The sequence below is a fragment of the Dendropsophus ebraccatus genome, chromosome 14, assembly GCF_027789765.1.
Source record: "Dendropsophus ebraccatus isolate aDenEbr1 chromosome 14, aDenEbr1.pat, whole genome shotgun sequence".
Taxonomy (NCBI): Eukaryota; Metazoa; Chordata; class Amphibia; order Anura; family Hylidae; genus Dendropsophus; species Dendropsophus ebraccatus.
This window is the reverse complement of record NC_091467.1, coordinates 15,025,926-15,043,005: the sequence shown is the minus strand read 5'-3', so window position 1 is coordinate 15,043,005 and position 17,080 is coordinate 15,025,926. Positions and strand designations below refer to the sequence as shown.

The 17,080-nt window shown below is 44.9% G+C and overlaps 1 pseudogene; it reads left to right on the top strand.

Annotated features, from left to right (window-relative positions):
* Positions 1 to 17,080, top strand: part of LOC138772585 (catenin alpha-1 pseudogene) — a 719,716-nt pseudogene that overhangs the window by 629,923 nt on the left and 72,713 nt on the right.

Genomic DNA, 17,080 nt, shown 5'->3' with positions numbered 1-17,080 from the left:
CAAAGCCAGAAACAGACTATAAACAGAGATAAAGGAAAGCCTGAGATTTCTCCTCTTTTCAAATGCATTCCTGGCTTTGGCTTCAAATCTTTGGCCGATAATCTCTCAGATTATCTTTCTGTGTAAATGAACCCGTACAGCGAACAATTAACAATGATTTTAGGGTCAGATCTAAAGGCCCTGTTACACAAAGCGATTATTGGCCGTTAGGAATAGAAGACAATGATCCGCCGACAGGCTGAAACACAATCAATCAGCCCAGCAACGATCTGCTGCCGTCGCTCCATGTAATAGGAGCAGTGGCAGCAGACCGCCACTATTTCCTATGGGCTCCTTGGACAATCTTTAGAGCCCCCTGCCCCTATGGCACTTACCCGCTTGCTTTCAGCGCGTGTAATAGCGCCAGCAGCGAGCAGGGACCGAGGAGCAAGCGAGCGCTGACCTAACAGGTCGGCACTCACTTCCTCCTCTAAATCGGCCCTATTGTTGCATAAATACCTTAATGGTGCGTTCACACCTACAGGATCTGCAGCTGATTTTCTGCAGCAGATTTCATTGAAATAACTAAACACATCATCAAATCTGCTGCAGATCTGCTGCAGATCCTGTAGGTGTGAACGCACCCTAAAGAGGTTATCCAGCGCTACAAAAACATGGCCACTTTTTTCCAGAGACAGCCCCACTTTCCAGTCTCCAGTTTGGGTGCAAGTCTTGCTGCTCATTTACATTGAAGTGAATGGAGCTAAATTGCAAACCTCACCTGACCTGGAGACAAGAGCGGTGCTGTCTCTGAAAGAAAGTGGACATGTTTTTGTAGTACTGGATTACCCCTTTAACAGAGGCGCCAGTGTCTCCTCTCCTGCTGTCTTTACATGTGGAGGCGCCATTGTCTCTGCTCCCTGCTGGTTGTATCTGTGAATTAGGAGGCAGAGATTCCTGATCCATCTCCAGCTTTAGCCCCAGTGTAATGTTATTCTATGGTGCAAGGGTAGAGACGGGTGTCATCAAGGGGTTACCCGTACCCACACCCCAGACTGGTGTCCCAGAATCCCCCTGCCCCCACCCCAGACTGGTCAGCCTGTAACCCCCGCCCCCACCCCAGTCACCCTGTAACCCCTGCCCCCACCCCAGACTAGTCACCCTTTATCCTTCTGCCCCCATCCCAGACTGGTCACCCTGTAACTGTCTGAGCTGACAGGCCGCTCAGCCAATCACTGGCCAGGACCGCCGTGGCCAGTGATTGGCTGAGCGGCCTGTCAGCTCAGACAGTTACAGGGTGACCAGTCTGGGATGGGGGCAGAAGGATACAGGGTGACCAGTCTAAGGTGAGACAAGCGGCTCTGGAGCTGCAGCACGTGGGACCCGGTAAGAAAAAGACCTGGAGGAGCCCTGGACCATGGATAGGTAATGTATAAAGTTTGGAAATTGTCAGCCACCGGCCTCACACCACTATTACACAATTATAGGTCCAAACCTATATCAACGATCAGCCAGTGATCGTTGTCCTCAGCTGATCGTTGTGTTTATTACACGGTGCGAGAATTGGCCGGATAGGGCCGATTTTGCCGATTATCGTTCCGTGTAATAGGGCCCTAAGTCTGTTTGGGCGTCCATGGGCCCCCGGCAGCTCAGGGCCCCCGGCTTCCACTCATAACAGACCTATTATAATTGGCTACTGAGCACAACCCTAATGATTTCAGTAGGAACTACCCATGCATTGCTATATTCCACCAGTGGAGGCGCTGCAGAGGAAGTAAAGATTCCAGCTGATCACTAGAGATTTCAGCCGCTGTCTCCCACATTCATGGTTATATTACCAAGCAGCCTACTAACTATACCGTAACCCACAAACTTTTTCATATGTTCCTTACATAACAGCCATCTTATTTTGGTTGTTTTTGCTTCCATCCATACGCTTGCATTTGCTTTCACTATCCTCTACCTCCATAGTATTATGTGCTCCATGACTATATAACCCAGTCATCATGGCGCAGTGCAGTGTACTCAGTGCTCAGTACGCTGCGGCTTGGTTAGCCCTATGCCGTACTTTCCTATGCAGCAAAATCAACACCTTTAATTACATGGGGTTTACTTCTGCTGCTATTCATAGTTTCCAGCAGCTAAGAGAAGCAGTGTCCACCCAGTGCTGTGGATGGGAAATAGATGAGCACTGCAATATTTACTGAGCAGAACACTATGGGGCATGGTAAGGCACCACAGCGCCATCTAGTGCCAGGCTGGGGAAGGATTGGCACTGTTCCAGCATGCAGCAAACATCCTCTACAAGGGCTTCTCCTTCACATGGGATTCTCAGGAATGTCAATCAATATAAAAATCTGTGAAGTTGCCGCTACGAGGATCCACAGAACGGCACAATCTGGGTAATTGACTGCAATTTAGGCAATTTGGGCCCAATTTGGATCCTTATCAAGAAAATGTTGTTTTTTGTTTGGAATGATGGGTAAAATGGGGACGCTTATCCCGGTCTTGTTATTGAAAGGAAATCTCATAGTGCTTCAATAAATTTGCATCCGATTAAAGTGGCGAATGTTAAAGCGTCCTTGGCGTTAGGGGGAGAGGCTGATAAATCAATGGCGGCTAGGCGGCTAGTCGTGACCGAACGGATGAGACTATTAACTCTACATATACAATGTGGCAAACAAGGCATAGATGGGGATGTAGCTCTGGGACCCCAATGCCAAATTTACCAACCTTCTGTCCTTTTATATGGGAAGGGAATGGGGGCTCCCTCTGCTGCCAGGGCCAGGGTATGACAGCAATCTACCTGGATGTGTGACTGCAGAGCTGGGGTTGCCATCCCTTGCCCCGTCTCCTTGCCACTGTTATAAAGAATTGTCGATTCTAGTGATTCTACAGATCTGGCCGGGATTAGACATTGTGACCCTATAACGGTTTAGTAGGGGTCCAGTTACCATTGGTAATGATAACACTATATAAGTTCATATCAGGTATTTTTAACCCAAACCAAAGCTTACACCTAAGAAAACAGAATTATATTAATAAAAATATGTGAATTTATAAGGACGTAGGTGCAGCACAGTGTTTGGGAGAAATTGTCATCTTGCGCCATCTAGTGGTTGGATAAACACACAGCACAATCTGTTTTTTTTTCTATAAGAATAGAAATCTAAAGGCGTTTTGGTAATTTTAATAAAGTTTTGACATGTCGCACATGTCATTGCTAGAGACCCCCTCAGATTGTCAGATATAGTCAGGAGAAGCATGCGGCACTGCGATTTGTGTCCAGGCTCAGTAATTAACCCCGACCCCGATTATACTGTAAATCTGGGGGGGCTGCCTCCTGCAATCAGTCAGATTGAAAGTTAAGCCAGAAGGCTGACGATCTAAAGTTTTGACGTATATGAGTGACAGGTTAAAAGTTTATGTAAATGGCCGTAACGCTTTAAAGTAGGCTTTCCACTAACAAGCAGGACTGTATTTGCCACCAGGCACTCATGGTCTGATGTCATTATTTGCCACCTGCCCAGTTGGCTCTGCATCCCCACTTAACTCTTGGAGCCAGACAGTACAGATAGCTGCTTACTGTCTGTCCCCCCACTTGCTGTGCTGAGTACACTGCGCCTGGTCCATCAAGGAAGGGGTTAAATCTCAGAAAATATGCTGAAAAAGTATAGGTTCGGGAAACAGAATAGAGTCACTAGGAGACTATGTTTGATCCATTAAAGTCAATTGGTCTGGTATATTATAAGCAGGGGAGATTCTGCCATGAGGCCACTTCTGCAAAAACAACCGCAGCACTCGGTGAACCGGGGGCCACCCAGCCATCGAGTGCTGTGCCTGGCACTTTAACTGTGAGCACTCTTAAGGAGTGCTCACAGTTGAATAATGTAACACTGTTATTGACAGAGCAAGGAGCCATTGGCTCCCTGTCCTGCCAATAACTCTTGTGGCCACAAGAGGCTGCTTCCTCCCCACAGCGCAGCGGTGCACAAGTGATGTCACTCATGCAGTTCACAGAGTGGCAGTGGACGTATGGAAAGCCTTACTACAACTTACATGGATAGCCTAACTACCAGAGGGGGCCTACATGGAGGGGGGCTTTCTATTTGGGTATTGCCTACAGGGGGATCCCTACATGAGGAGGGCTGTCTCCTGGCATGTTACTTACAGGAGGAGATGCCTCCTGGGATATTGCCTACAGAGGGTATGGCCACATGGAGGGGGTTGGGGGCACCTTTCTGTCGTTCCTCTCAGGCAGCAGAGTGGCTTGATTCACCCCTGATTATAAGTCAGTGCACCTTACTCTGGATATACACTAGTAATGTAGTGTGGACCCCCCTACGTTGCTAGCACTGGCTATCATGTACATCAGACATGGGTTCCCCTATCCCTGATGTACATAGAGAACTGTTTACCTCGCTGGGATATAACTTTCCATTTTACTATAAATCTAATTATAGAAACTTCACAAACACAGCCGATAAAATAACACGGGATCTGCCAACATTTCCTATAGGACGCATCTGACGGGAAATGAGCGACGGAGACTCGGGTTACATCAGCACATTTTTTATCTCGGTAGGAACTACTCATCCAAAGCCTCGCCATAAACAGGAGCCTATTCCGAAGAACAGAGGAGGAAAGATTGCCTTAAAGCAATAACTGTCATTTATAAATTCTTTATTTAATACAAAGGAAGAAAAAAAGAAAACAAACACCATAGAGATACAAACAAAGACAATAAAATAAAATACACAACAATAAAGAAAGCAAAACACAATTTTCTTGCAGATATGAGCCAGAAGTGGGGCCGCACCCCCCAGGGATGGCATAGGGATAACCCCACAAACGTGGCGTACGTACCAATGTGAGCGCTGTATATCGTGTACTCACGGTGCAACGGGGAATATATCGGGATGCTGCACAAAACTATGACCGTACACATGAGAGGGCAGGCGGGAAGACCATCTCAAGGGTGGGTCCACACCCGGCTCCGCTGCTTTTCCAGAGAAAGAAGAAAAAGGGGTCCCATGGGTAAGGTGCCCACGAGACACCGAGTACAGAGAAAGGGGTTAGGTAGGAGGAAATGCAAGAGGGAGAGAAAGAGGACCAGGTTAGAGGGGCGAGGGGTATTAGAGGAAGGGGAGGGGGGGGGGAGAGGGGGTCAGGAAACAACAGGCAACTTCCAGAGCAACCCACGGCTACCTCTACATTGGCGAAGGGACAGTGTCCCCAGCCAGGAGGGTAGTATATTCGGGAGTGGTCTGAAACTCCATCCAGGCAAACCATGTCTTCGTGAAGCGGGAGTTGGAGTTGTGTAGGGAGGACGTCAGATCCTCCATCCTCATCAATTCATTAACTTTGGTTACCCACAGCGACACAGGGGGAGAGATCGAGCGTTTCCAGAACAGAGGCACACACGCCCTGGCAGCCATGACCAGAAAGCGCAGCAGAGACCGCCTGTATGTCTGTATTGCCATCCCGCTGTGATGTAGGAGGAAGAGAGCAGGGGTGAATTCCACGGAGGCTCCCGTTACACGTCTCGAGGTCTCAATCACCCGATTCCAGAAATTGGATAGTAAGGGGCAGGACCAGAAGATGTGCAGGAACGTACCCTGAGAGTCTCGGCACCTCCAACAGAGCGGGTCAGACTCAGGCCAGATCGCGTGTAATTTCACCGGAACCTGGTACCAGCGCGTCAGGATCTTGTACCCCGCCTCTTGGAGACGCGAGCTCACCGAGCTCTTATGTGCGAGCGTCAGGATGTTGGTCCTTTGGGTCGAGGTCAAGTTCAGATTCAAGTCCTCCCCCCATTTTACCAGATATGGGGGGGGGTCCTGGTCAGGTGGGGACACCAAATCGGAGTAAATCAGGGAGAGAGAGTGTCGTAGTGTGTCAGAGCCATCACAGAGAGTCTCGAAGTAAGTCATTGTGGTAGAGAATTGGGACGGCGGCGGGAGGGACCTAAAATAGTGGGTAAGCTGTAAAGTCCTCCACATTCCCAGGGGCGTGGTGTCAGAGTTGGACCTCAGAGCCTCCGCGGTAAGCCAAGAGGCACCCGAGGAGAGATGTTTCACCCTAAAGACCCTTAGGGATATCCACCTCCGAAAGACCGGGTCTGAAAGGCTCGGCACAAAATCCGGGTTACCAAGGACCGGCGTCATCAAGGAGCCCCTTGGTATGAACCTGTCTTGGACCGTGGGGTGTCCACATGCCTTACACGTCTGGCCAATCGTGGGGTGCGGGTAGAGAGCGCTACATGCCTCTCTAGGGAGCCACGGTACACAACTTAGGGGAATGTCCGTCGAAGCCTGTTCTATGGCGACCCAGGGTTTTGTCTTGGCGTGCCTAGTCCAGTCAATCACTCTGGTCAGGTGGGAAGCCAGGTAGTACATGTAGATGTCTGGCAAGGACACTCCTCCACATTCCTTCCGTCTATTAACTGTCATTTAAAGGTTATTATTTGGAAATCAATATATATCAATAGTACAAGAAACTCTGTAACAGATTTTAATAAGCAAAAGAGTTTCCTTCTGTACTCAAAAAGCTGTTTTGCTACCCCCTCCCCCACCTCAGAAGAGGCAGGATTTCTGTGTCCATTATGGTCTATGGAGGGGGGAGGGGATGAGTGAGCACAGAGAGGAGAAAAGCAGCCCTGCCAAACACTACATCCTAAGGCCTCATTCACATGTCAGTGTCAGTTTAAACCTGTCAGGAAATCCTGATCAGGAGACCTTAAAAGGCTTCGGGAAACCATCAGGATTTCCTGACAGTGATGTTTTTATGTTCAGGAAACCATCAGTAGTGTCTTCAAGATTTCCTGATGCGCATCAAGAAAGTATCAGGAAAGCATCAGGGTTTCCTGAGCTCCCATAGACTTCTATGGGGGCAGCAGTTCAGAAAATCCTGATGAAAATAGGACAGGTTCTATAATTTCCTGACCTGTTTTCCTGAAAGGACACACTTCAGGAAAAATCCTGAAGGCTGTCAGTGCTCAATGCAACCCTATGGGTCAGGAAATCCTGATAAGAAAAATGGACAGATTTTCCTGATGTGTGAAGGGGGACTCAAACTTCTCTAACCAAGTTCCCAGATAAGCAGTGACCTTTCTGACCTGTGAATCCAGCAATTTATGTGCCCATTTTTCAAACTGTACAGCTGCTTGTCTCCTCTTCCTGCTCACTCATCCCCCCCACTCCATAGGATATAATGGACTCAGCGAACCCGTCTTCACTTTGCTCCTCTGTAATGAAGACTTTGCCTGATAATGCACAGATAAGAAGTAATGGTGCGTTTACACAGACAGATTTATCTGACAGATTTTGCAAGCCAAAGCCAGGAATGGATTTGAAAAGAGAAGAAATCTCAGTCTTTCCTTTATGACCTGATCCCTGTTTATAGTCTGTTCCTGGCTTTGGCTTCAAAAATCTGTCAGATAAATCTGTCTGTGTAAACGCACCATTAGGGGTGAGGGGCTAGAAAACAGCTTTTTGAGTACAGAAAGAGGCTTTTTGTCTAATAAAACCTAATACAGAGTTTCTTGAAGTCACTTGTACTATTGATTTCTGCAAAAAAAAAAAAATAATAATAATTAATGACATTAACACTTTCAAGCAATAAGTGTTACTGTTGGTGCAGGGCCTGAGGGTGCGATAGGACATTGGGATTCTTTGTTTTCCTTGAGTCTTCCTAGGTCCTGGTGTATAGAGATACAGTATGAGCACATCTTATACAGAGGTCACCCCTGACGCTCTGCTCCTGTACAGTGCTGACGGATTTATATACAGGTCCATAAAGTTTACTATGAACATCAGCCGCCCCCTTCCTCTCGTCACACGTTCCCAGTCACCTTGTAGTATAAGGGTAAGTACAACTTGTTTCCTTGGTTTTACTGTTCTACAAAACAACAGCTGGATGGGATGACGCGGCGGTGACGAGTGAGCCCGGCTTTCCTGTTCTCACTTGTTATCGAGCACACGAGGGGGATCAGCGACGGTCAGACACCTATGGTGCCGCTCCTCTCAGGGACACAACAGGACTGGACAGATGTCATAACACTAGCTGACGTTTAGGGACGTGTTTCTGTCCGTTGTTTACTATTCATTCATAAGGTCCTATTATGCTGCGTTTACACGGAACGATTTTCGCATTTGAGCGATATTCGTTCCGTGTAAACACAGCAACGATCAAGCGACGAGCGAGAAATCGTCGTTTTAATCTTTCAACATTTTCTCAAATCGTCGTTCGCAAAAAATTCGCAGATCGCTTCGTATAAACAGTCTTTCAAAGATTCACCCTATGCGACGGGCTTAAACGATCTTAAAAACGATGGCAATAACGATTTTTCTAACGATTTATTCGTCTAAACGCTGATTGGTATAAAAACCAAATCGTTGCTTCAAAATCGTTAAACGATCGAATTGGCGAATTATCGCTCCGTGTAAACGCAGCAATAGACAAAGCGATTTTTAACAATTGCAGACAAGATTATCGTTTATCTGAAATCGTTCACCATATTACACAGAGCAATAGTCGTTAGTTACGACCGTCAGGGTCCTATTAGGGTGCGTTTACACATAGAGATTTATCTGACAGATTTTTTTAAGCCAAAGCCAGGAATGGATTTGATAAGAGGAGAGATCTCAATCTTTCCTTTATAACCTGTTCTCTGTTTATAGTCTGTTCCTGGCTTTGGCCTCAAAGATCTGTCAGATAAATCTCTCTGTGTAAACGCACCATTAGACGAAGCGATTTTTAGCGATTAACCACTAATCATCCATTTACACAGAAAGATTATCTGCCAAAGATTTGAAGCCAAAGCCAGGAATGGATTTGAAAAGAGGAAAAAATCTCAGGCTTTCCTTTATGACCTGATCTTTGTTTATAGTGAGTTCCTGGCTTTGGCTTCAAATCTTTGGCAGATAATCTTTCTGTGTAAATGGACCCTAACCATAAACAATCGCAAACGAGATTGTTTATTGTTAACCTGAAATCGTTCACCACATTACACAGAACGATGGTCGTTAGTTACTATGATCGTTTATTCCTTCTGATCCCGGCAAAACAATGAACAATGCGCAATTACACTGAACGATTAGTGAAAAATTGCGGAAATTGACTGAACGAACGTGGAATTACAGCGAACGATTAACGATGATTTTAGGTTCAGATCTAAATCAACGATCAACGACACACGAACGATTTTTCAATCGTTGCCTGCAATTACACAGAACGATTATCGCTTAAATTCGAACGATGTAACGATTTTTCGCACACGATAATGGTCCCATGTAACAGGGCTTGTACTCAAGGAACCTTCATGGGTGACACAGTCCCTAATGACAGCACCCCTTCCAGGCTCTATTGTACTAGTAAACACATTTGCATCTCATTTGTCAGAAATTTGCCAAAGACATGCTAAGGTTTGCTAGAGAATGTCGGGACAGGAGGGCACAGGACAGCCTCCGCTCACATGGTTCCCTTATTGGATTCTTGTTTACAATGTACTTACGGAACAGTAGTCACAGCAGCTTCTGGTCCATCCTCCATTACCATCTACAGTAGTCTGATTCTCAGCCATATGAAATGTATTTTTAAACAGATACTCCAAAGGATTTTTTGTCAATTTAAAGCGACTCTGTACCCACAATCTGACCCCCCAAACCGCTTGTACCTTCGGATAGCTGCTTTTAATCCAAGAACTGTCCTGTGGTCCGTTCAGCAGGTGATGCAGTTATTATCCTAAAAAACAACTTGCAGCCCTGTGCCAAACAGGAGTATCTGTGCCCTAACTTTGCACCACCCCTCTGTCCCCCCTCCCCATTCATTAGGAATGCTCCAGGCAGATTGCCTCCTATTCACCACCTGTGTCAGCACGGCATATGGGCTGGATCGTTAAGCACATGTGTAGTGTTCAGCATGGAGAAAATGTTCCAGTGGCATTCCTACATAGTAACATAGTAACATAGTAAATAAGGTTGAAAGAAGACAAGAGTCCATCAGGTTCAACCTAGGTAAATCCTACTGTGTTGATCCAGGAAGGCGAAAAACCCCCTTGGGGCAGAAGACAAACGCCCCACCACAGGGAGAAACTTCCCCCCCCTCCCCCGACTGCAATGGCAACCAGAACAATCCCCGGATCAACGTATCACCAGAAATCTAATGCCCATAACTTGTAATATTATATTGTTCAAGAAAAGCATCCAGGCCTCCCTTGAACTTATTTAATGAATCAGCCATGACAACATCATGTGGCAGAGAGTTCCACAGTCTTACCGCTCATACAGTAAAGAACCCGCGTCGATGCTGATGATGAAATCTTCTTTCCTCTAGACGTAGAGGATGCCCCCTTGTCATTGTTACAGACCTAGGAGTAAAAAGACCACTACAAAAATCTCTGTACTGTCCATTCATATATTTGTACATTGTGATCAGATCGCCCCTAAGACGTCTTTTTTCTAGCGTAAATAACCCCAAGCTTGATAACCTGTCCTGGTACTGTAACCCACCCATTCCCTTAATGACCTTTGTGGCCCTCCTCTGCACCCGCTCCAGTTCAGCTGTGTCCTTCTTATATACCGGTGCCCAAAACTGTACACAGTATTCCATGTGTGGTCTGACCAGTGATTTATAAAGAGGCAAAACTATGTTCTCATCTTTAGCATCTATACCTCTTTTGATGCATCCCATTATTTTATTAGCCTTGGCAGCTGCTGCCTGGCACTGATCACTAAAGTTGAGTTTACTGTCCACCAATACCCCCAGGTCCTTTTCGGAAGTAGTTTTACCCAGTGTTTTATTATTTAGCACATAACTGTACTTATTATTTCTATGGCCCAAATGCATAACCTTACATTTATCCACATTAAACTTCATTTGCCATTTCTCAGCCCAAGCCTCTAGCTTCTCCAAATCCCTCTGTAATATGATATTATCCTCCTCTGTACTGATTACTTTACCCAGTTTAGTATCATCTGCAAAAATGGAGATTCTACTCTGTAGCCCCTCTACAAGATCATTAATAAAAATATTAAAAAGAAGTGGACCCAACACTGACCCCTGTGGTACCCCACTAGTAACTAAAACCCAATCTGAATATGTTCCATCAATGACCACCCTCTGTTTTCTATCACACAACCAGTTACTTACCCATTTGCATACGTTTTCCCCGAGTCCCAGCATCCTCATTTTGTAGACCAACCTTTCATGCGGCACAGTATCAAATGCCTTTGAAAAGTCCAGATACACAACATCCACAGCCTCCCCCAGGTCCAATCTATAACTTACCTCTTCATAGAAGCCGATCAGATTAGTCTGACAGGACCGATCCCTCATAAATCCATGCTGGTGCTGCGTCATAAGATTATTTTCATTAAGATACTCCAGTATAGCATCTCTTACAACCCCCCCAAATACTTTACCTACTATAGATGTTAGACTTACGGGCCTGTAGTTTCCAGGATCACTCCTTGACCCCTTCTTGAATATTGGTACCACATTAGCTATGCGCCAGTCCTGTGGAAGAATCCCTGTCGTAATAGAATCTTTAAATAAAAGGAATAATGGTCTGTCCAACACAGTATTTAATTCTTGCAAAACTCTAGGATGGATACCTTCTGGGCCCGGTGACTTATGGATTTTAATGTTTTTAAGGCGTTTCCCCACTTCTTGTTGTGTTAGGCAGGTGAGATTTATGGGAGGATTAACATTATCCCTAGTCATATCGTCTGTTATGGGATTCTCCTCTGTGAATACAGTAGAGCAGAATGTATTTAGTAGATTGGCCTTTTCCTCTTCCCCCTCCACCATTACACCCAGATTATTTTTGAGGGGACCAACATTTTCGGTTTTAAGTCTTTTGTTATTTATATAGGTGAAGAACATTTTGGGATTAGTTTTACTTTCTGTGGCTATCCTTCTTTCTGTTGCTATTTTTGCTTCTTTTATTTGTGTTTTACACATTCTATTCTTCTGTCTATAGTTGCTCAATGCTTCCCCACTACCTTCTTGTTTTAGTTGTCTGAATGCTTGTTTCTTATCATTTATTGCACCCCTTACAGCTGTAGTTAACCACATTGGATTTCTCTTATTTCTACTACGTTTATTCCCATATGGTATGTGTCGTTCACACGATTTACCCAGGATGCTCTTAAATATGTCCCATTTCTCTTGTGTACTTTTATTTCTGAAGGCATTGTCCCAGTCTATGTCCCCGGAGTCCTCTCTTATATCTCAGGGCAGTGTCCCAGTCTATGTTCCCAAGGTCCTCTCTTATATCTCAGGGCAGTGTCCCCCCAGTCTATGTCCCCGGGGTCCTCACTTATATCTCAGGGCATTGTCCCAGTCTATGTTCCCAAGGTCCTCTCTTAGTTTTTGGAAATTAGCCTTCCTGAAATTTAATGTTTTTGTAGCCCCTCTGCTAATCATTTTATTGAAGGATAATTGAAAACTTACTATGTTATGGTCACTATTACCTAGGTGACCCCCCACCTCTATTTTTGATATTCTGTCTAGCCTATTGGTTAAGATCAGGTCCAGAAGGGCCCCCCCTCTTGTTGGTTCCTCTACTAGTTGGGAAAGGTAATTATCTTTTACTATTTCCAAAAACACGCTTCCCTTCCTGGAGCTGCAGGTTTCTGCTTTCCAGTTGATATTTGGGTAGTTAAAGTCCCCCATAATAATGACTTCCCCCTGCTTCGCTGCCGCATCTATTTGTCTTATAAGAAGATTTTCTGATTCTTCCACTATACTTGGAGGTTTATAACTCACTCCTATAAGAATTTTATTATTCTTCGTCCCTCCCCTTATTTCTACCCAAAGAGACTCCACATTATCATCACATATATCCTCCCGCAGAATGGGCTTAAGGCAGGATTTAACATATAGACAGACCCCTCCCCCTTTCTTATTTTTACGGTCATTTCTGAATAGACTATAACCCTGGATATTAACGGCCCAGTCATAGGTCTCGTCCAGCCATGTCTCGCTTATCCCCACTATATCATATTTCTCTTCAACCATTATGAGTTCTAATTCCTCAGCTTTATTAGTGAGGCTTCGAGCATTAGTATACATACATTTAATATATTTGTCCATATTCCCTTTCCTTTTATCACTAGTGACTATTCTAACCCCTCCCGCCGCTCCACCCCCAGTTCCATAATCTAGGCCCAGCTCTCCATCTACTCTGTCTTTACTTACTATATTGTAGTTGCCCTCCCCTCCTATTGATGAAGAGGGTGGGGAGGAGGGACGGTGGGGTGGTGCAAAGTTAGGGCACAGATACTCCCGTTTGGCAGGGGGCTGCAAGTTTAAAAGTTGTTTTTTAGGACAATAACTGCATCCCCTGCCGAACGGACCCCAGGACAGATAGATCTTGGATTAAAAGCAGCTATCTGAAGGTACAAGTGGTTTGGGTGGGTCAGATTGTGGGTACAGAGTCGCTTTAACTGGTGTCTGAAAGTTATAACAGACAATGTACTTTTGTTTTAAAAATCTTAGGTCTTCCAGTACTTATCAGCTGCTGCATGTCCTGCATGAAGTGGTGTATTCTTTCCAATCTGACACAGTGCTCTCTGCTGCCACCACTGTCCATGTCAGGAACTGTCCAGAGCAGTAGCAAATCCCCATAGAAAACCTCTCCTCCTCTGGACAGTTCAGCAGTCACCGGGTCTGTGGTCAGCCCCCTGTGAAAATTTTGTGTCTAAGACCCTGGGTGCAAATGGCACTTCTGCACCCATACCGCTATATCCCTACTGAAAACCACTTTGTTACCGCCCCAGGTTTATAATGATTATAACATTCTGATACTCTCATTTATCAAGATGAAAGGGGACTATAAAAACAATCAATATTGATTACCAAAAATGTCATGGTGCTAATAAGGACAGACAACTGTGACCATTTCACTGCAGATCTGGTAGGAGGTGGTAAGGTGGGGGGGTTACACTTATCACAGGCCATGCTCTTCTCCAGGGATTAAGATCAGTCAGGAATCTGATCACCAACATCACTCAACCCCATATCTTACCCTGCCCTCCTGCTGGCACTGACCTCTGAGGTTTCCCAGAGAAAAAGTCCTCAAGGTCAAGTCATCCATCATCTAACCCTGGAGTGAAGGTCATCACTGTTCCTTATCAGTAATTCTCATAGAACCTCCAAGACGTATAGACAAACCAGGAGCCGATTCTACCATCCAGGAGCCTTAGAGTCCATTACATGATTTTCAGCACTTCATTCCCCAAGTACTCCGTGAAATACAATCACTTGGCTGTGCCATGAATGAATGCAGACCCCACTATTGATTCCCACAAATAAAGGGATATGTTCAGAAAATGGACCAAACACAATCACTACTTGACTATGTTGCTCCATTAAACTCAAATTGGTCTGCCAGACTGACCAGTTGCTGACACATACTCAGGGCATACAGGGAACATGTGGTGGGAACACAGCCTAAGGCTACATACATACATTCCGTAATTGTGTCCGCAATTGCGAACAAATTTAGAGAGCACATTGATTTCAATTGGGCTGTTCACACTCTCCATAGTTTTACAGAAGCGTAAATCAGCAAAAATTGCTGCTGCAAAAATTACTGACAAGCTTTAGTAAGAACTGTAATCATGGCACAGATTGTCCCATAGAAGTCTATAGGAGCGTCCGTAATTTTATGGAAGAGGCGGCTGTAATGTCTGCAAATCTGTAAAAAATACAAATGCGTCATCATGTTAAACCATGGAATCAAAAATAAGTGGGCAGCATAAACTAGTGACAGAGATGCTGAACAGATCGGTGTATTACTTACATAATTCGGTTTAGCCGTTCTCCAAATATGCAGGAGAATAGGATTCTTGCCACACCCCTCCCCCCGCCCTCCAGCTACTGATTGATAGATGACTGCCTATACATGGCATGGATAAATAACTGCCAATCAGCAGCTGGTGGGTGGAGTTTTCTGCTTCTCATGAATCTCCAGGACTACTGGGCTCATGGACATAATGGGGAGGACTACTTATTGTCCATGTTATTTAGGGGTTATCACCAAATGCTGCACAGAACAATGTAAGTGATACATCATTCTGCTCAGCTTCTTTGTCACTAGTTTGTACTACCCTTAGATAGGACAGCATAACCCTACTGACAGTCTCTCTGACTATCACCTTCCCCTTTTTAGCTGACCCCCTCAAAAATACAGATTACAGATGCAATACGGATTAATTTGTGCATTGCAGACATCATATGATTCTGAAAGACTACTAAAAACGCGTGAATGTAGCCTTAGGATCTGCAATGGATAGTGCTCCTCATCAGATGCAGGACAATTTAACAACACTAAAAAAATAAAGCTCCTAGATAGCAAAGATGAAAACATCCGACCACCACAAGTGGATAAATGAGTGCTCTAAGGGTCCATTTACACAGAAAGATTATCTGACAAAGATTTGAAGCCAAAGCCAGAAACAGACTATAGACAGAGATCAGGTCATAAAGGAAAGACTGAGATTTCTCCTCTTATAAAATCCATTTCTGGCTTTGGCTTCAAATCTTTGGCAGATAATCTTTCTGTGTAAATGGACCCTGAGCAGAACTTATTGTCTGGCAGGAATGGTGAGAATCAATTATCCAATCAAAATGCACAAAAAAAAAAAAAAAGCGTACAAAGTCTCTAAGGATTTTACTGGAATACATATAAAATGAAGGCATTTGGATGCAGTCACATTCGGTAAAACACAGTACAGAAGCTTAGATAAAAATACATTTCCCATAGGGAGCACATTAAATTCCCGTCCAAGTAGAGAATCGGCGTCACTGGGTTTCAGGCTTTGCAGTTTGGTTTGGATTCTGTTCACAAAGGAAATAACCACATGGTTTCTGACTTGGACACATGGCCCGTTAAATTGTAGGAGTGGTAGTGGGTCAGTGGCTCTGAAGTACTAAGTGAAACCACCAATCACCATGTTGCGCCAATCACAGGTTCGAGAGACTCACAGTGCAGGGCTGCAAATGGGCCACGTTTCTGCATATGTGACAATAAACTGAATATGGGGGGGGGGGGTTCAGCAAAAATAGGCAACTGTGGCTTTTATATATAGATACTACTTATGGCCTATGGTTGTATCCATGTCTTTTAGGACTCCCTAGGGCTGCATCCAACTTCTTCAGCTGCCGGTATTAAAATGCCGTGTGAGCGGACTCCAGCATATCACATCTCTAGTGATCACCTCCTATTCTATTAACCTTTTAAGGCACAAATATCATTGACAAAAAATTTTTTTTTAGTGTGTAGCAAGTTTCCAGATCGTATGTATAGACCAGTTACTATGAAAATGCCTAAAATAGGATAAAATAGGATCCAGTGATTTAAAGGGAATGTCACTAGGTTTATCATCCCTTAAATAAGCCCCCCCCCACCCAGTGACAGAAATGTTGAACAGATCTGTGTATTACTATCATCATTCTGTTTAACCATTCTCCTAATATGCAGGAGAATAGAATTTTTGCCACACCCCTTGCCCCGACAAGCTGCTGATTGACAGCTGACTGCCTATACACAGCATGGATAGATAACTGCCAATCAGCAGCTGGTGGGCGGAGTTTTCTGCTTCTCGTGAATATCCAGGACTACTGGGCTCATGCACATAATGGAGAGGACCACTTATTGTCCATGTTATTCAGGAGGATATCAGCTGCACAGAACAATGTAAGTGATACATCATTCTGTTCAGCTTCTGTCTCTTTAAATACCATAGTCACAGAGACTGTGTACACAGGGACATTACAGGGAATGTTCTAGCAAGGGGAGGAAAAAAAACAAACAAAAAAAAACAAAACGCTTTCAAACAGCAGCCAACCAGGGAATCAGCTCCGTGTGGTGGTAGGACATTACATTTATTCTGCAGCCAGTTCAGGGGGAAACCAAGTAGTATGTGCCAGTCACTCAAATGAGTAGCCAACCATGTACTACAGAGATAGACCAGGTTACACCACAGTCAGAGGGAGTCTATTAGCTGCTCTCCACCTCGGCAATAGAAAGGGGTCCGGAGAATAGAAGAACATGGCTTACCTAATCCCCCAAACCAACAGCCCCCATAGTCTG